The following is an 18,432-nucleotide window of genomic DNA, read 5'->3' as shown; positions in this document are numbered from 1 at the left end:
TTAACCCACCTTACAAGTCACATGAACTTCTGACCTGTTTTTCGCATGCGTCGACACCTTGCTGTTCGAAGCGTCTTCGAGTCCGAGTGTGACGTCGCAGGGCGCCATGCGTTTACGCCAATGCGGAGGATGTTTGTAAGCACCTTTGAGCCAAATTCAGAACTTAAGCGTCGCCGTTGGTGGGAGTTACGGAAGCTACTGGATTTCGAAAAAATAATCCTTTAATTATGTTGCGCAGTGTTTTTCTGGATATTGAACCAGATTATGATACAGTGTAGATTAACAAAGTGGCAGTAAAAGTATTTAACTCTACTGGTACAATAATTTACTACTGCTACCAGTGCATGAAAAGTTGGAAAGCCTTATGACATATGGTATCAGTAACGAATTTTATACGTAACAACAAGATAAACATCAGTCTCAAAAGCAGCCAGAATTATAATCCAGCAGGGATCGCTTCTAACCAAAATAACCGAGCGAGGAAGCAAAGTGGCACAGTAAGACAGTGAACTTGTATTCGGTAGAATGGGGATACAAATTCTCATCTGGACATCCGTCTTTTGAAACGCCACAGCCGATTTTCTTCCCCATTCTAAAGCTGTGCTTCATCTCGATTCACCTAGTCGTCGACGAGTTGACCCTATTTCCTTTTCTGCTCCCTTCTAATCCAAATGCTTTCACAGTGTATGTGAGCGATGTACAGCACCTAAGTTAGCCCCATTCAGAGGAAATGGCGCCCTGAATACGATCAGCAGGTGACATACTATCACAAAGGTAACATGGTCTGAAAAGTGAAAAGATTGTTTACTCGCAATTGAGTACCCACATTTAAGAAATAAATAATTGATTAAAATCGAGCTAGCTTGTACCAAAATTCATTTTTAACGTTGTCATCAATTCTGTGTAAATAAAATTATGCCAGTACCGTTATAATTCAGCACTGCTATTTCCTTAGGACTGCTTAACAAGAGGAACGCCGGCCTCGGTGGCCTGCGGTTTTAGGCGCTTCGGTCTCGAACCGCGAGACTACTACTGTCGCAGGTTCGAATCCTGCCTCGGGCATGGATGCGTGTGCTGTCCTTAGGTTAGTTAGGTTTAAGTAGTTCTAAGTTCTACGGGACTGATGACCTCAGATGTTAAGTCCCATAGTGCTCAGAGCCATTTGAACCATTTTGAACAAAAGGAACTTCAATTTCATGTATGTATCAGAACGATACAACTTCTAAGAACAAGAAGTTTCAGACGATGTCAAGGGCGTAAATATGGACCAGAAGATACAATATTCATTAAGAAACTACACTTGATAACAACAGAGTATTCTGTGCATGTAACACAATAAAAAAATATATCAAAACAGGAAGAATTTACAATTTCATAAGACTTATGTAGAGTATTTCAACAATAGAATCAACACTATGGCATTGGATTACACTGCCAAGAGCTACGACCAATGAAAATTTACAACTGAAAGAGGCGAAAAGGTTACAGACACCAGAGTCAAATAAAAATAAGTACGGATAACAGTCCAGTGAAAGTATCGAGCCTTATCTCAGACACAGAACAGTGCGAGTCGTCGGGTGTTGCACTAGTGCTTATGTAGACAGTCAGAAATGAAACAAAAAAGTTCAAATCAGTTCACAGGAGAAAGCGTCTCGCAACGCTGTCTCTAACTCAGTTAATTTCAAAATTTAAAGCAACCTTTCTTGTGTAGATACGCCTTTCAAGGACTTTGTTTTGTGTCACTGACAACGACAGTAGTAAAATAGCAAAATACTTTCCTTTGTAAGATAGGAAGCGTAAACTCCCCAGTTACCATTAAATAGCCTATATTTTTGTACGACTGAAGTGAGTTATGAAATTATGTTGCTTCCTGATCTATGAAAGTTTGCTTATTTGTTCGAAGAGGTTAAAAACGATAGTCCAGAATAAGAATTTGTCAGAGAGTATTATCTTTGGCGCAATAAGTCGGTTGTTATGTGTATACCAGCACGAAATTACTTGGGAGAGGTCGGCGAAATAATCGCCGGATATATGTGGATCGAGTATCATTAGCTTGTTGCTGTTCAGAATGACGACTAGAAACAATGATGATTCTGTAAGTACCACTGACATGTTATTACTACGACTTATCTTATTTCTTGCGTTCCTAAGCACCTTACGCGCTTTTCACAGTTTCAGCAGTTGCTCAATGCATACCTGAAGATTACGGAGAAATGCTTCAGACAATGTATCCATACGAATGAAAGAGCCGAGTTGAAACTTAGAGAGGTAAATATTATAGCCATAACATGTAGCGTTTTATTCATGATACACTTTCATTCCGTTACGGGACATTTTGCTCGTAACGACTGTAATAGTCCTACCGCTGATTGCGCCGTTAACAAGACGGCTACCTAGAAGGCTAATACTGTCGTCCTGTTTCAAATGCTCACAACTTCTTCCAAATTACTCTGTTATTTGAACGCTTTAATTTTTAATTATTTCTAGCTCTAACAGTCTATTAATGTGTATCTTACTTGTTCTGACTGAAACGACATATAAAAAATTGAGATTAGGAGGGTTAGCTCCTTTATTTCAATAAAGCCAAAGAAAATCGCCACTATTTATCAAACCGCCATTGTAAAGTTAGCAGTGGAAGTAATAATTCTGTGATTAATTACAGAAAACTGAAAAATAAATGTAAAAACAGTTCACTGAATGAACAGCAAGTGTGTAAATAATTATGAATGTTATATGTAAAAGATGTAGGCCTACAGCTCCAAGCTTGATGACAATTTTGGAAGTAAACGTGCTATTATTACTCTAATATTAACACATGTGGCTATATTGGACTATTTGGCGAGATGTATAAATCGTACTGGAATCAGACAGCATGTGACAGAATTAGGTCTGGATAAGTGTAGTTATAACTATTAAAAACTTTTTTCCTCAAACTCATCTTATGTAGTCCTATAGCGAAATATTTTACATAACAAACAGGATTTTCTGTTTAACATGTAACCTGAAGTATTAAATTAGTATGTGTTAGCAGAAAATCTTTACATATTATTTTATAACTTGGATAGTAAAATAATGTGTGTAGAAATTGTGAAAGTATTTCCCTCAATACACGGTGAACAGATTCATGTCACTAAAGAATATTTACTGAAAGTGATCCAGCTGTATTTTTAGTGTGATGTCCCTTGTGGGAGGACTGAATGAATTTTGCATACTAAGTTACCTGTACATCAGTGCAAAGTATAGTGTGGTGGCTCTAGAATTAAAATTACACATTTCAGTTGCTGTGCTCCTCTATTGCCTTTTTGGTTCTTGTATTTGTGGTATTAACTGTCACTTATTGCGAAAACACTTAGCTTTTTTTGGTGGCAAGTAGCATAAATCCACAGTAATGAAATGAAGCAGTGTTTGCCTGAACAAAATAGACTGTCTTAACAGTCAAAGAGTTAATCAAATCTGAGTTTATGGATGCTTCCATAAGGAAAGTAATTATTGAAGTGAATTTTAAGAGATGTTTTACTAGGTACAACTAATCTAATTGTACTAATGGGGATTTGCTTCACCAGAGCTCATGTGCATATATAACTGGCAACACGAGTGATATTCTACAATAATATTGCTTTCAATGTCTCTCAGTCTTCATTTCTTTGTTTTTTTCTTTAAGTAGCTGTTTGTCAAAATTTTTTGCAAAGCAGAAACATGGGGGCACAATTCATTAACGGGCATCTACTGTATTTAAATGGGTTTCAGTCTTAAATTGTAGATATGTGCTTCTGAGTTCATTCAAACTGACTCCTTTGCATCTTCCTTTCTTGTTTTAGTTTGTGTAAATACTGAAATAAAAGGAAGTCATATGGCATTGTTGGTTGGGAGATGCCGAAGGGCAGGTTCAACCACATAACTGAAAAGGCTTTTTGTTTTCCCTACGTGCAAAATAGCACTTTTCCTTTGCAAAGTGTGAGAGTTGTGTGCTTAAGTATATCTGATAAGTAAAGGTGACTGTGATGGTTGTGTGTAGTGTGGAGTCATGTTTGTGTTGGATGATGATAAACAAAGGGACAGGATGAAACCAAGTATCAGCATATAGCCCACATCTCTTGAAGAGCACCTAGGGGGCTACCAAGCTTAGCACCCATCTCTGTCAGTTTTATCACCATCAACAGTGTCACATGCCCTCTCTACCTGAGACACTGCAGAGAGATTTGGGAGTTTAATTCAGGACATTGGCCCAATGACTCTTGATCACGGGCTTTAAAACATCACCCCTTTGCCACAAGGCAAGCAGCCAAAAGCAAGTGACATACACTGGCAGTTGCCCATCTAAGTACTGATTAAGCATGACACTGTTTAACTTCAGTGATCTGATGAGAATCAGTGTACCGGTATTCAAAGAAGCAAGGCAATTGTCAGTACTGAAATGATTAAATAACATTTTTCTCCCTTTTTTAAATTTTACCTTCGGAAGATGAAGGACATCATGCTTTAGAATATACGGCAAATCTTGAGAGAAATATGATGAAAACTTTGTCCTTAAAATAACAGCACATTCATTCTTATATAAACACACTAGTATAAAGCTCTAATTGGTGTGCCATTCATGCCTGTCAAGTAGTTATTCAAATGACTGGGACACATTTCAGTGACAGAGTCATAATATTACATTCTTCCTTAAATACTCCCTGAGCAACCTTTTTTCCTCTTACCCATTTTCCAGCATAAGGATCTACATATGTTCTCTTGCCTGTATGACTATCTCAGTTCTTACACACATATCAGTTCTGTAAATAAACTGAAATGATTATCCTCTATACCTTCTGTTTTTGATTCAATTTTAGACCTTTATTAGTTTTTTTGAGTGATTGTAACCCTGTGTTTCTATAGAAACAAGATGATAATATGTTACTAATGTCACATCCTGATAAATTGTACATTATTTTAGTATATCTCAAGTGAATCTGTGTTCTCACTCCTCTAGTCGGTCAGTCATCCTTCACTGTAAAATGTGTAAACATAAGCAAGTTTGTGCATGTGTATGTGTGTGTGTGTGTGTGTGTGTGTGTGTGTGTGTGTGTGTGTGTGTGTGTGTGTGTGTGTGTTTTTCTGTGTATATTATGACTCTTTCTACTGAGTAGCATGTATCCATGGTACACCAAGTTTAGTAACAAACTGTAGCATCAGATTCTTAACAAACTTTTATTGAGAACTATCTGGGTTTCACTTTTTCATATTCGAGCAACAGGATGGTACACAAATAATTCTAGCAACATCCAGAAAACTGTCAAGATATATAAACAGTTCCCTGCACATCATTTGGTGATTATAATAACAATTAATAAAAGGGAAAAGCACATTTCCCTTGTTAATAAAGTCTTGAAAAAGCATACATTAAAGAACAGAGACTTCTCACATTTATCAAATTGTATTCCTTGTTCAAGAAGAAGGAGTACTGAGGATCAGTTTGTACAATGTGTAGAGTCAAACTTGCTACTACCGCATACAGCAAGTGAAGGGAATGGGAAGTATGATATTGCAAGTTGAACTATTACACAGTGAAGGAAAGGAAGTGAATAAATTATACCAGCACTGCATTTGTTTGTTTCATACTTAAATGGTTACTTTTATTTATATTGCATCAATGGGTACAATTATGGTGATCTGTTTATCTTGTAGGAAGTTAATGATTCATTAGTTGTGAATGTCAGTCAGAGATGACAGTGGGCTTTGTCTGGATGGTAACCACATCAGCAGGAGTGTGCTTATCATTATTGCTGTTTGCAATATTGCTACTGTTGATTGGTGTTCCTTTATTATTCTCTAGCTTAGTCGCTAAATCTGGAGTAAGAAATCTACGTTTTCTAGAATTTATCATTACTTATCTGGTAAGTTAATTAGCTTCAGAAAAACCAAAACACAATACTATAAAGTTTGATGACAGTGTATCTAATGAATAGTGTCAATGTGTCAAAAAAAACATATTAGCACACTCAAAATCTGCTATTGCATAGTGTAGTAATAAGTTCAGTTCATGATATCTTTTAATTAACCTGGTTTCCATTAAAACTAGATACATTAATAGGATCATCATATTGAAAGCAGTAGTCTGACTAATAATTCTAAGTGAGGCAAAGTCTAATTAATGTTTTATGGGATAGCTGGTATAGCCAACCAATAAATTATATCATATCTACCTACACGAATGCAGAATGTTGTACCTAGTAATTCAGCCTGCATGTAAGCCACCTTCTGTCTAACATACTAAAAACAGAATTAGTTCTTTTTGTGGATGACACTAGCATTCTAATCATCTAAACATTCACACAGAAACAGAAGAAGGGATTAACAGTGTTCTTAAAAGTATCATTGACTTGTTTCCTATTAATTGCCTCACCCTCAATTTTAAAAAGACACTACATATTCAGTTCTGCACATCTGGTGGTACTACACCACTATGTGTAACATGTGATGAGGAAATACTAAATAAGGATGGAAACATCAAAATTCTTAGGTATCCATATTGACAGGAATTTAAACTGGTTTTGGAACTCCTAAAACATCTTAGTTCAGCCACATTTACACTTAGAATTATTGCAAATCTTGGGAGACAGAAGTCTGTAAGTGACATATTTTGCATATTTTTATTAAATAATGTCATATTTAATAATGTTCTGGGGTAACTCATCTTTCAGAAAGAAAGCTGTTTCACAGAGGAAGACTGCACTGTAGTTCCTTCTCTAGATTGTTGCACAGATGACAAAATGGTAGATATTGAAGTAGGCGACAGAGGGATAGAGAAACAATTAAAATTGCTCAAAAGAGGAAAGGCCTCTAGACCTGATGGGATACCAGTTCGATTTTACACAGAGTACGCAAAGGAACTTGCCCCCCTTCTTGCAGCGGTGTACCGTATGTCTCTAGAAGAGCGTAGCATTCCAAAGGATTGGAAAAGGGCTCAGGTCATCCCTGTTTTCAAGAAGGGACATCGAACAGATGTGCAGAACTATAGACCTATATCTCTAACGTTGATCAGTTGTAGAATTTTGGAACACGTATTATGTTCGAGTATAATGACTTTTCTGGAGACTATAAATCTACTCTGTAGGAATCAGCATGGGTTTCAAAAAAGACAATCGTGTGAAACCCAGCTCACACTATTCATCCATGAGACTCAGAGGGCCATAGACAAGTGTTCCCAGGTAGATGCCGTGTTTCTTGACTTCCGCAAGGCATTCAATACAGTTCCCCACAGTCGTTTAATGAACAAAGTAAGAGCATATGGACTATCAGACCAATTGTGTGATTGGATTGAAGAGTTCCTAGATAACAGAACACAGCATGTCATTCTCAATGGAGAGAAGTCTACCGAAGTAAGAGTGATTTCAGATGTGCCACAGGGGAGTGTCGTAGGACCGTTGATGTTCACAATATATATAAATGACCTTGTGGATGACATTGGAAGTTCACTGAGGCTTTTTACGGATGATGCTGTGGTATGTCAAGAGGTTGTGACAATGGATAATTGTACTGAAATGCAGGAGGATCTGCAGCGAATTGATGCATGGTGCAGGGAATGTCAATTAAATCTCAATGTAGACAAGTGTAATGTGCTACGAATAAACAGAAAGAATGATCCCTTATCATTTAGCTACAATATAGCAGGTCAGCAACTAGAAGCAGTTAATTCCATAAATTATCTGGGAGTACACATTAGGAGTGATTTAAAATGGAATGATCATATAAAGTTGATCGCCGGTAAAGCAGATGCCAGACTAAGATTCATTAGAAGAATCCTAAGGAAATGCAATCCGAAAACAAAGGAAGTAGGTTACAGTACGTTTGTTTGCCCACTGCTTGAATACTGCTCTGTACCAGATAGGGTTGATAGAAGAGATAGAGAAGATCCAATGGAGAGCAACACGCTTCGTTACAGGATCATTTAGTAATTGCAAAAGCGTTACGGAGATAATAGATAAACTCCAGTGGAAGACTCTGCAGGAGAGACGCTCAGTAGCTTGGTACGGGCTTTTGTTGAAGTTTCGAGAACATACCTTCACCGAGGAGTCATGCAGTATATTGCTCCCTCCTACGTATATCTCTCGAAGAGACCATGAGGATAAAATCAGAGAGATTAGAGCCCATACAGAGGCATACCAACAATCCTTCTTTCCACGAACAATACGAGACTGGAATAGAAGGGAGAACCTATAGAGGTACTCAAGGAACCCTCCGCCACACACCGTCAGGTGGCTTGAAAGTATGGATGTAGATGTAGATGTAGAAAGTCTCCTTTGATTGAAAACGTGCAATTCAAAAGGAACAATGACGTCTATACCTACAATACCAGAAGGAAAAATGACATTCCTTATTCAACATTAAGGTTGTCTTTTGTACAGCAAGTAGTGCACAATGCTACAACAACAAAATTTGCCAACTTACCCAATGGTATAAAATGTCAGGCAGACAGCAAACTAAAATTTGGAAACAAATGGAGTAAATAAGATGGAAAGTTCAAAATTCCTTGACAATTCTTTCTATTCTGTAGAAGAATTTGTATTATGGTAATGTGTAAAACGTGTTAGGTAGGAATTATTAACTCACATCTGCATATTTTTTAAACAAAAAAACACTTATAAATGTTCAGCAAGTGACTATGTTTACAAATTAATTTGTGATGTGAATGTAAAAGACTCCTTCCACATGATTACAATTTATTACACAATATAATCCACGTGACATGTAAGTATTAACTGATAGGTCCAGGTACACACACACTACATATGCACTATACAGATATTTGAGCAAAAATGAACAAAGAAATAACATTAATTATTAGCAGCAGTGCAATCTTAGCAGGTGGTGTGGTTCCAGCTTTCTATATTTTACCTTCTCAGAAAAGAGAACTGTTTCTGTTTCTTGGATAAATGATGAAAGACCATTTGTACATAATGAGTGTCAACCCAATATTGATCTCTGTGCCAAATGTGTAGAGATTATTTATCATTCTGAAGATGATGTTTTATTGTGCACATTCACTGAGTTTTTTAATGCAACCTTCTGCATCATTTTCATGAGACAGGATGAAACCAGTTACCAGGAATGTGTCTGACACTATAATATTTGAGCTTCTGTGAGAGAAACCTGTGTACAGCACAATCAAATGTTTTTGACAAGTCAAAGAATATAGCAGTTTGCAATATTTTGTCCAACCTGATTTGTGAATTGAAAAGTAGCGTGTTGTGTGGAGAGTTTCTTTGGAAACATGGAGACTGACTAAGAAATCACATAGTGATGGGTGCATTATGGTTCTTACAAATATAATATTTTTCAGCGCCTTTGAAAAAGATGTAAGTCATGAGGCCACTCAGGAACTAATAATATCTGACTGATCCTTTTAAAATACAAACTAAGACTGACTAACTATATTATTTTGAGAGAGGTACGTTATGCTTCTTACAAACATAATTTTTTGCAATACCTCTGAATAAGAGGTAACTAGTGAGACTGCTCAATCATTATTCATATTTATCAATCTATCTTTCTTGTAAAGAGATCTGAGAAAAACATTTTTCATTCCACCTAGAAATGTCCCTTATAATAATGATGTACTGTGCATGTGACTGAATACATTGCATACATGAAAAGAAGATAATTTTAGTACTTTGCTTTAGACAGGAGACACTCCATGGGAATTTTGCAGTTTCACGGAGTTAATTACATTCTTAATTTCTTTGCTAGAGCATGGAGTAATTATGATTTACCTGTATGCATGTTGCATTGCTTTTTCCACATATTCTGTTGCTTTATCTCTTGAGCTGTTCATGTCAATCTTCTGAGATACTTCTAAGAACTGATTATTAAATAATTTAGCCTCCTGGCTGCTATCATTTATTATTTGATGTTTTCTTTAATAATGAAGTCCTCATATTCCATACATGATTTTCTAGTTTCTCTTTTAACTATTGTCCACATAGATTTAAATTTATTATCTGAATTATTAATATCAGATATTTTTTGAGGTTTCCTTAAGTCATCAAAGTATTTCTCATAATATTTCATCAATCATAGTTCTCTATTTGTCTTAACCAATCCAGTTTCCTTGGTCATGATACTTTTTATTACTTATGTAATATAGTGCTCTCTTATGTCTTATTAGTGCTGTACTTTATTATTTTCTTGAGAAATTAGCTGTTAAATAGTCTAAATTTGGAATTGACATGTGTCCTATTATACATATCTCCTCAGATAACTTGCAGCAAGGCTGTGTTAAGATTTTCTGTTGTCTTTTCATTAATTATTCTGTTTTCCATGATAACACTTCATTGTAATCAAATCCATTATTTATTAGTATATTGCTTTTATATGTAATGTTGGTGGGAACATTAACAAAAGAATAATTCTAATAAGTGTTAACAAAAAATTCAAAACTGTTTACATTATCTGATCTTTCAAAAAATCAGTACGAAATCTCCACAGACTTTTACCAGATTTCTTTTGTCTACTAGGCGGCATAGCATAATAATGACTCAAGTTTTTCTAAGAATATGTGAAAGTTTCTCAGTTGGGTTCTACATACTGTGTCAATTCTAAATGACTTTCCCAGTAGCAGCAGTTCACAAGTAAAGGATTCCAGTTGTTGACCTAAGCAGAAACTGGTAGTTTCAATAGTTCTGATCGCTATATAATTTTTGACATACATGACAGCTCCTCCTTCATTCATGCTTTTTCTAGAGAAATGGGCTGCTAATTTATAATCCTCTGTGTTTAAAATGCAGATCCCTGTATTTAAATGGTACTCAGGTAAACATAATGCATCTACTTCCTTGTGACATTCTGGATTATTTAAAGAGATAAGCATGTTGTACTGCAGTGATCAATACTTGGGCATAGGTTTCTAGTCTGTAAGCAACTGTCTTAATTCAGAGCGCAAACTAGAAACTTATCCTGTATGACAATTACAGTTCAGTTGCATGTAGAGATGATCAGAGGAGATAGGAAACAAAACACTGTTGAGTGTGGATAATGTAGAGAGTTGTAAATATTGAATAAAATGATTAATTTCAGTGTAAGAAGTTGCCACAGTTTTAAAAGATATCTCTAACAAGACATAAAACTGCATATGGGAGAATACAACATTTTAATGTGCATAGAAAGTGACATTTGTCTTCACTTTATTTATTGAATATTTTATACTAACTCATTATTGTAGCCATATTATTTGTGTTTTTAGGTTACTTTACATTAATTTAGTTTATTGCTAATATCGTACTGTATATTTTATGTGAATATTCTTGGATCTTCCAGTACATGTTAAGCCTTATAATATATTTTTAAATTGATTTACTATATGTGTTTCAATATATAATATTATGCACTTTTTTAGTTGCTCTGAAGTTTGCTTCGTGTGTCAATACAAATGCATGAATGTTATGTCGACACTAAACACTTCAGATCTAAATGAGACCATACGTTAAAAATCAAAAGCAATGAGCGGTTGACAGGCAGTCTCAATGAGAAATAAATCTTGCTGGCTTTTGCAATAAAGCCTCTCTCTAGCTAGAGTACACACACACACACACACACACACACACACACACACACACACACACACACACACACACAGGCAAGGCGTGTGAGCATGGAAGTCAGAGCTGGTGGGGAGTATCACTGGATAAAGGTGATATGGAGACATGAATTGGCAAGTGGTAACAGAAGAGTGGAAGGGGAAACTGTTAAGTGATTTAACATAGATAGAGGCCATGAGGGTACAGGAACATAGGCAGTGTTGCAAGGGTAATGCCCATCTGTGAAGTTCAGAAAAGCTGGTGGTGGAGGGAAGGACCCGTATAGCCCCGATTTTGAATCAGCCGTTGAATATGAGCATGTTGTACCCCTTTGCATGTTGTGCCACTGGCTAGTCAACTTTGTTCATGGTCACAATTTTATGGTGACCATTCATTCTGCTGGACAGCTGGTTGGTTGTCATACTGGCATAAATAGTTGTGCAGTGATTGTAGTAGAGTTTGCATATCACATGGTTGCTTTTGCAGATGGCCCTGCCTCTAATGAAGTAAGATAATTCTTTGACAGGACTGGAGTGGGAAGTGCTAGGGGAGTGTTTTGGGCAGGTCTTGCATCCAGGTCTTCCACAGGAATAAGATCCCTGTGGCAAGGACTTGGGAGTGGGAGTGACATAAGGATGGACTCGGAAAAGCTGTGAAGGTAGGATAGGTGATGGAACACTACTTTAGGAAAAGTGGGAAGGATCTTGGCAAGGATGTCCCACATTTCACAGCATGGCAGTAGGTAACCAAACCCCTGGTAAAAGATATGGTTCAATTGTTCCATTCCCTGGTGATAATGAGTGATCGAGGGAGTAATAATTGGCAGCTGATTCTTGGGGGTGGTGGCAGTATTAGTGGCAGTTAAAAATACAGCACATGAAACTTCTTTGTAGACTGGGTGGCGGAGGGTTAATTCCCATTAGTGAAGGCCCCTGTGAAACCTTCAGCATACTGGAAAAGGGAGTTTTCATTACTGCAGATACACTGTCCACAGATGGTCAGGCAGTATGTGAGGAATTTTTTGGTGTGAAATGGATGACAGATATCAAAATGTAGATACTGCTGGTGGTTAGTGGGTTTAATGGGAACAGAGATGTGTATAGAGCCATCTGAGAGGTGAAGGTCAATGACTAGGGAAGTGGCACATTGGGTTGAGGAGGAACAGTTGAAACAGGTGGGAGAAAAGGTGTTAAGGATATGATAAAATGAGGATAGGCTGTTTTGGCTCTGAGTTCAGGTCATGAAGGTATCAGCAATGAACATGAACCGGACAAGGAGTTTGGGAGTTTCAGATGCTAGGAAAGTTTCCTCTGGATGGCCCATAAAAATGTTGGCATAGGAAGATGTCATGCAGGTCCCCATGGCTGTGCTGCAAATTTGTGTATATACCTTCTCTCAAAATAGATAGTAGTTTTGTGTCATAATATAGTTGATAAGTTGTATGAGGAATGAGATAGTGGGTTTGGAGTCAGAAGGACTGGGAGGGGTAATTGTCAACAGCAACAAGGTCATGTGCATGAGGGGTGTTGGTTTATAGGGAGCTGCCACCAACAGTAATGGTTAGGGATACACAAGGTAAAGTGGTGAAGATGGTGGATATTCTGTGAGGAAAGTGGTTAGTATCTACGGAGTGAGAGGCTAGGTTTCAGGTGGTGGGTCGGACGTGTTGGTCAACAGGAGCAGAAATTCTGTCAGTAGCAGTACAATAACCAGCCACTATGAGGTACCCAGGATTGTTGGGTTTATGGACTTTGGGGAGAGCATATAGAAAGAGGGTGTTTGGGGTGTCATTTGGGATGAGCACAAAGATCAACTTAGGAGAGGTTATGGTGTGGACCTAAGAATTTCATTAGGGATTGGAGGTCATGTTAAACTTCTAGAATGGGATCACTATGACAGAGTTTATAGATGGAGGAGTCATACAATTTTCAGAAGCCTTCTGTCAGGTAATAAATATGATTTATCAAGACAGTGGTGGAACGTTTCTCTGGAATGAGCATTATATCAGGATATGTTTTGAGGTTGTTTATTAGATTAGATTAGATTAGATTTACTTTCATTCCAATTGATCCGTAGTGAGGAGGTCCTCCAGGATGTGGAACATGTCAGAAAAACAACAATACATGACAAATATTTACAACTAAAACAAATAAGCTAATGTACCATTCCACAGGTCCCAAGTGGAATGATCGTCATTTTTTAATGAACACTAAGAGTCATTTTACAAATACTAATGCACTGAAATTAAAATAAAAATGTTTTTTATTTATTTATAAGGTAATACAACTACTGTAATACTTATTTACAATGAACACATTACTGCACTGAAATGGTGCAGAAGTTAGATTATACTAACACACACACACACACACACACACACACACACACACACACACACACACATTTTCAATGAACACATTACTGCACTGAAATTTTGCAGAAGTTATGTTGTACTTATATACAAATCAGTTGGTTTTACTAAGAAATTCATCAATGGAGTAGAAGGAGCTGGCCACCAATAAATCCTTTAGGCTTCTCTTAAACTGAATTTCATTGGTTGTTAAGCTTTTTATGGCTGCTGGCAAGTTATTGAAAATGTGTGTTCCTGAATAATGCACACCTTTTTGTACAAGACTAAGTGACTTTAAATCCTTGTGAAGATTATTCTTATTTCTAGTATTGATTCCATGAATTGAGCTGTTGGTTTGAAAAAGTGATATATTTTTAATGACAAATTTCATTAAGGAATAAATATATTGGGAAGCAGTAGTTAGTATCCCTAGTTCCCTAAACAGGCTTCTGCAGGATGTTCTTGAGTTCACACCACATACAACTCTTACTGCACGTTTTTGTGCCCGGAAAACTTTAGCTTGGCTTGATGAATTACCCCAAAAACTAATCCCATATGACATTATGGAATGAAAGTAAGCATAGTATGGCAGCTTTTTCATTTTTATATCCCCTATGTCTGACAAAATTCGCATTGCAAACAGAGATTTGTTAAGACGCTTCAGCAGTTCTGTGGTGTGCTCCTCCCAGTTGAATTTATTATCAAGCTGTATTCCCAAGAATTTAACACTGTCCACTTCTTCTGTCTTCTTGTCATCGTATGTTAGACATATTCTCTTGGGACACCCCTTACAAGTTCTGAACTGAATGTAGAGTGTTTTTTCAAAGTTTAGTGACAAAGAATTGGCTAGGAACCAGTGATTAATGTCCACAAATATTTTATTGGCTGATCTTTCTAAGACTACACTTGATTTGCTATTTATTGCAATGTTTGTATCATCAGCAAACAAAACAAACTTGGCATCTGGTAATGTTGCTGATGAAAGGTCATTGATATACACAAGAAAAAGTAAGGGCCCCAAAATGGAACCTTGTGGGACCCCACATGTAATTAGTTCCCAGTTGCATGATGCCTGATAGTTTGATACATGTCTCTTTCCTAATAACACCCTTTGTTTCCTGCCAGAGATATAAGATTTGAACCATTTTGCAGCATTTCCTGTTATACTATAATATTCTAGTTTACTTAAAAGGATATTGTGATTTACACAGTCAAATGCCTTTGACAGATCACAAAATATACCAGTTGCCTGCAATTTTTTGTCTAATGAATTAAGCACATTTTCACTGTAAGTGTAGATAGCCTTCTCAATATCAGATCCTTTTAGAAATCCAAACTGTGACTTTGACAGTATGTTATTTGAGATAAGATGGTTATAAAGACGACTGTACATTACTTTTTCGAAAATTTTTGAGAATGCTGGCAACAGTGAAATTGGACGGATATTTGATGCTATTTCTTTATCTCCATTCTTAAACAGTGGCTTAACTTCAGCATATTTCAGCCATTCAGGAAATATTCCACTAATAAACGACTGGTTACACAGATAGCTTAATAAGTTACTTAGCTCAGAATCACATTCTTTAATTAACTTTGTTGATATTTCATCATACCCACTAGATGTTTTTGATTTTAAAGATTTTATGATGGACATTATTTCTGTTGTGGTAGTGAGGGTCAAATTCATATTATGGAAGTTACTTGAAATGTCTGGTCTAAGGTAATCCATAGCAGCATCTACCGAACCTGACAACCCCATCTTTTCAGTAACAGTTATAAAATGTTTGTTAAAAAGTTCTGCAACACTATACACATCTGTCACCAATGTATCATTTACTCTTAATGCTATTTGTTCCTCTTCATGTCTGGTTCTACCAGTCTCCTTCACTATATCCCATATTATCTTTATTTTGTTATCTGATATGACTATCTTTTCCTTGTAATATATTTGCTTTGACATCCATATTACAGTCTTTATGGCTACCCCATCTTCTTCTGAAAGGTTAGTGTTCTTAGGAAGAGAAGGGTGAGGTGGGCAAATTGGAGGTAAGGAACTTCTGGAAGATGACTAGGGGCTTGTTAGGTGGTAGGGTGGAGGGTTAATTAGATGGTGGTATGAACTGGGAGAAGCAATGTTTAGTGTTGGGAGCAGGTTGGTTTGGGTTGGAAGGATTGCTGGCAGTATGTTGTATACCAATCTTACAGTCAGTTGTCTGACTCTGTCACTTACAAACTCTGCCATAGTGATCGCATCCCAGTAGTCTGACATAACCTCCAATCCCCACTGAAATTCTTAATCCCATCCAAGAACTTATCCCTTGAGTCCATTCACATCTCCAATACAGCCTGGCCACCTAGTGGTGGCGTATCTGTAGTGACAAGAACTCCTTCCCCAGTATGCTGAAGGTATCACAAGGGCCTTCACAGACAGACAATAGCCCTCCCACCCCCAAACCTAGCCCAACAACAGATTTCTGTGCCATATCTTACTACACCCTTCATTCTGCCACCATCCAAAAGAATCAGCAACAGAAGATTGCTCCCTTATCACCCATTATCATCCATGACTGCATGACTGGAATAACTGCACCTTATCTTTCACTAGAGCATTTTATCTATCACATTCTGTGAAATGAGGGATAGCCTACTCATGATGCTTCCCACCCTTCCTAAAGTAGTGTTCTGTCACCCACCCAACCTACCCAACACCCTAGTTTATCCCTATGTCACACCCATTGCCAAAACCTTGGATCATCTCGCTGTGGAAGACCCAAACCACCCACCACATCATACTCTAGTCCTGTCACATATGTATCCTACCCCAACGGAGATGTAAGCAGCCAGTCTGCTGCAATGACTGTGCAGCTCGTTACGTCACTGTGACAATAAACCAACTGTCCATCAGAATGAATGGCCACTGCCAAATAGTGGCCAAGAACAAAGTTGACCACCCAGTGGCATAACGTGTAGCTGGGCACAACATTCTTGACTGCAATGGCTGCTTCACAACACAAGCCATCTGAATCCTTCCCTCCACCACCAGCTTTCTTAAGCTAAACAGATGGGAGTTATTCTTGCAACACTTACTCTGCTGTTGCAGCTATCCTGGCCTCAATCTCTGTTAACCCACTGTCTCAACACCCGCAGCCCAACAGTTTCCCATTTCCCTGCCATATCACCTCCTCCCAGTTTATGTTGCATGACACCTAAATTGCGCATTGCACCCCATCCTCTCCAACAACCATTCCCACATGTCTAGCGTGTACATTTACCACCTCTCGCTCTTGCATTCCTAATCAAAATGCAGGCTGCCTCTCTGTGAGCCACTAGCTACCCACCCCTGAACCCCTCTTGCTGCCTTCTGCCTCCTGCCTCCTGTGGGAAAACAGATGTGTGTGTGTGTGTGTGTGTGTGTGTGTGTGTGTGTGTGTGTGTTTACATTTGACCAGGAGCTTTCTACCATAATTATGTATATTATATGATGCTCTTAGTTCAGAAAAACATTTTTTAGTTGTATTTAAACTAGTAATTATGTTTCAGGTTCGACGTTATGAGGCCTGTGTAAAACGAGAAATGAAGCTGTACAGAGAAGATATGTACAATAAAAATACAGAGTGGAAGACAGAATGAAATTTTATTGTCTATGTATGATACAGTGTAAATTAAATGGATTTTATAAGTGACATTTTGTGATAAATGTAATACTTACAAATAAACTCTGTTTCTCTTCTCAAGTTAGTTCGTATTAGTCAGTCTTATTTGAAGGAAACGTTGTCATATATATTAGGTTTTACATCAGTTATAACTTTTAAGACACATCTGTTTTTTTTTCTCAAAAAGAAGTCTTGAGCTGCTAATGTGCAGTGTGGTAGCTTATGAGACAGGAAGGTAATCAAGACCCAGACTGAATCTGCATACCAGGTTAACAAGCATTCATCTGGTAAACAAGTAAGCCTGATTGGTGTCCTCAGTCAGTTAGATTTCTATGCTAAGAAAATCCTGCAGTAATTAACAGCCCACCCATAAAAACACACTACTCAAAACTTTAAAATATGGAAACACGCAGAACAAAATGTAAAGAAGACTTTGCCTCCTTTCTGTATCTGATAGTCGAATCAACAAGAAAGGAAGCCAGACACAGAATTTCAAAAGCCATAGGTGTGCAATTACCCATCACTGGGTATACCTGCCACAGGTTTGATCATGATGAAAATGAAAATATGAGTCTTTCATATCACCATGGCAAAAAGACTGCCACATTAACATAGTATTATATCAGCCATACGACAGCCATTTTATCACACCAGGCTGTCAGATAAAACAGTGAGGTGTTCCATGATCACAAACAAATATACTGAAATGAGACACTCTGTGGTATTTTATTGTACAGATTAACTGGCTTAACAAATAAATCATGGAGGTGTATTCCGAGAGAGTTACTAAAGCTTACACCAAACGTCATCTCATCAGTGCACACAAGATACAAGACTGACCTTCAGGATCCATTGGTAAACTGCTTTAAGAACT

At 37.4% G+C, this 18,432-nt stretch overlaps 1 long non-coding RNA gene across 1 annotated transcript; it reads left to right on the top strand.

The window, feature by feature from the left end:
• The first annotated feature begins 1,929 nt into the window (after nucleotides 1–1,929).
• Nucleotides 1,930–17,561, top strand: LOC126249809 (uncharacterized). Its single transcript, XR_007545666.1, has 3 exons — nucleotides 1,930–2,095; nucleotides 2,173–2,268; nucleotides 17,446–17,561. It is a non-coding gene; the product is annotated as an uncharacterized LOC126249809 (long non-coding RNA).
• Nucleotides 17,562–18,432: the final 871 nt, after the last annotated feature.

The sequence above is a fragment of the Schistocerca nitens genome, chromosome 3 (assembly GCF_023898315.1).
Source record: "Schistocerca nitens isolate TAMUIC-IGC-003100 chromosome 3, iqSchNite1.1, whole genome shotgun sequence".
In the NCBI taxonomy this organism is placed as follows: domain Eukaryota; kingdom Metazoa; phylum Arthropoda; class Insecta; order Orthoptera; family Acrididae; genus Schistocerca; species Schistocerca nitens.
This window is presented reverse-complemented; position numbering and strand designations above follow the sequence as displayed.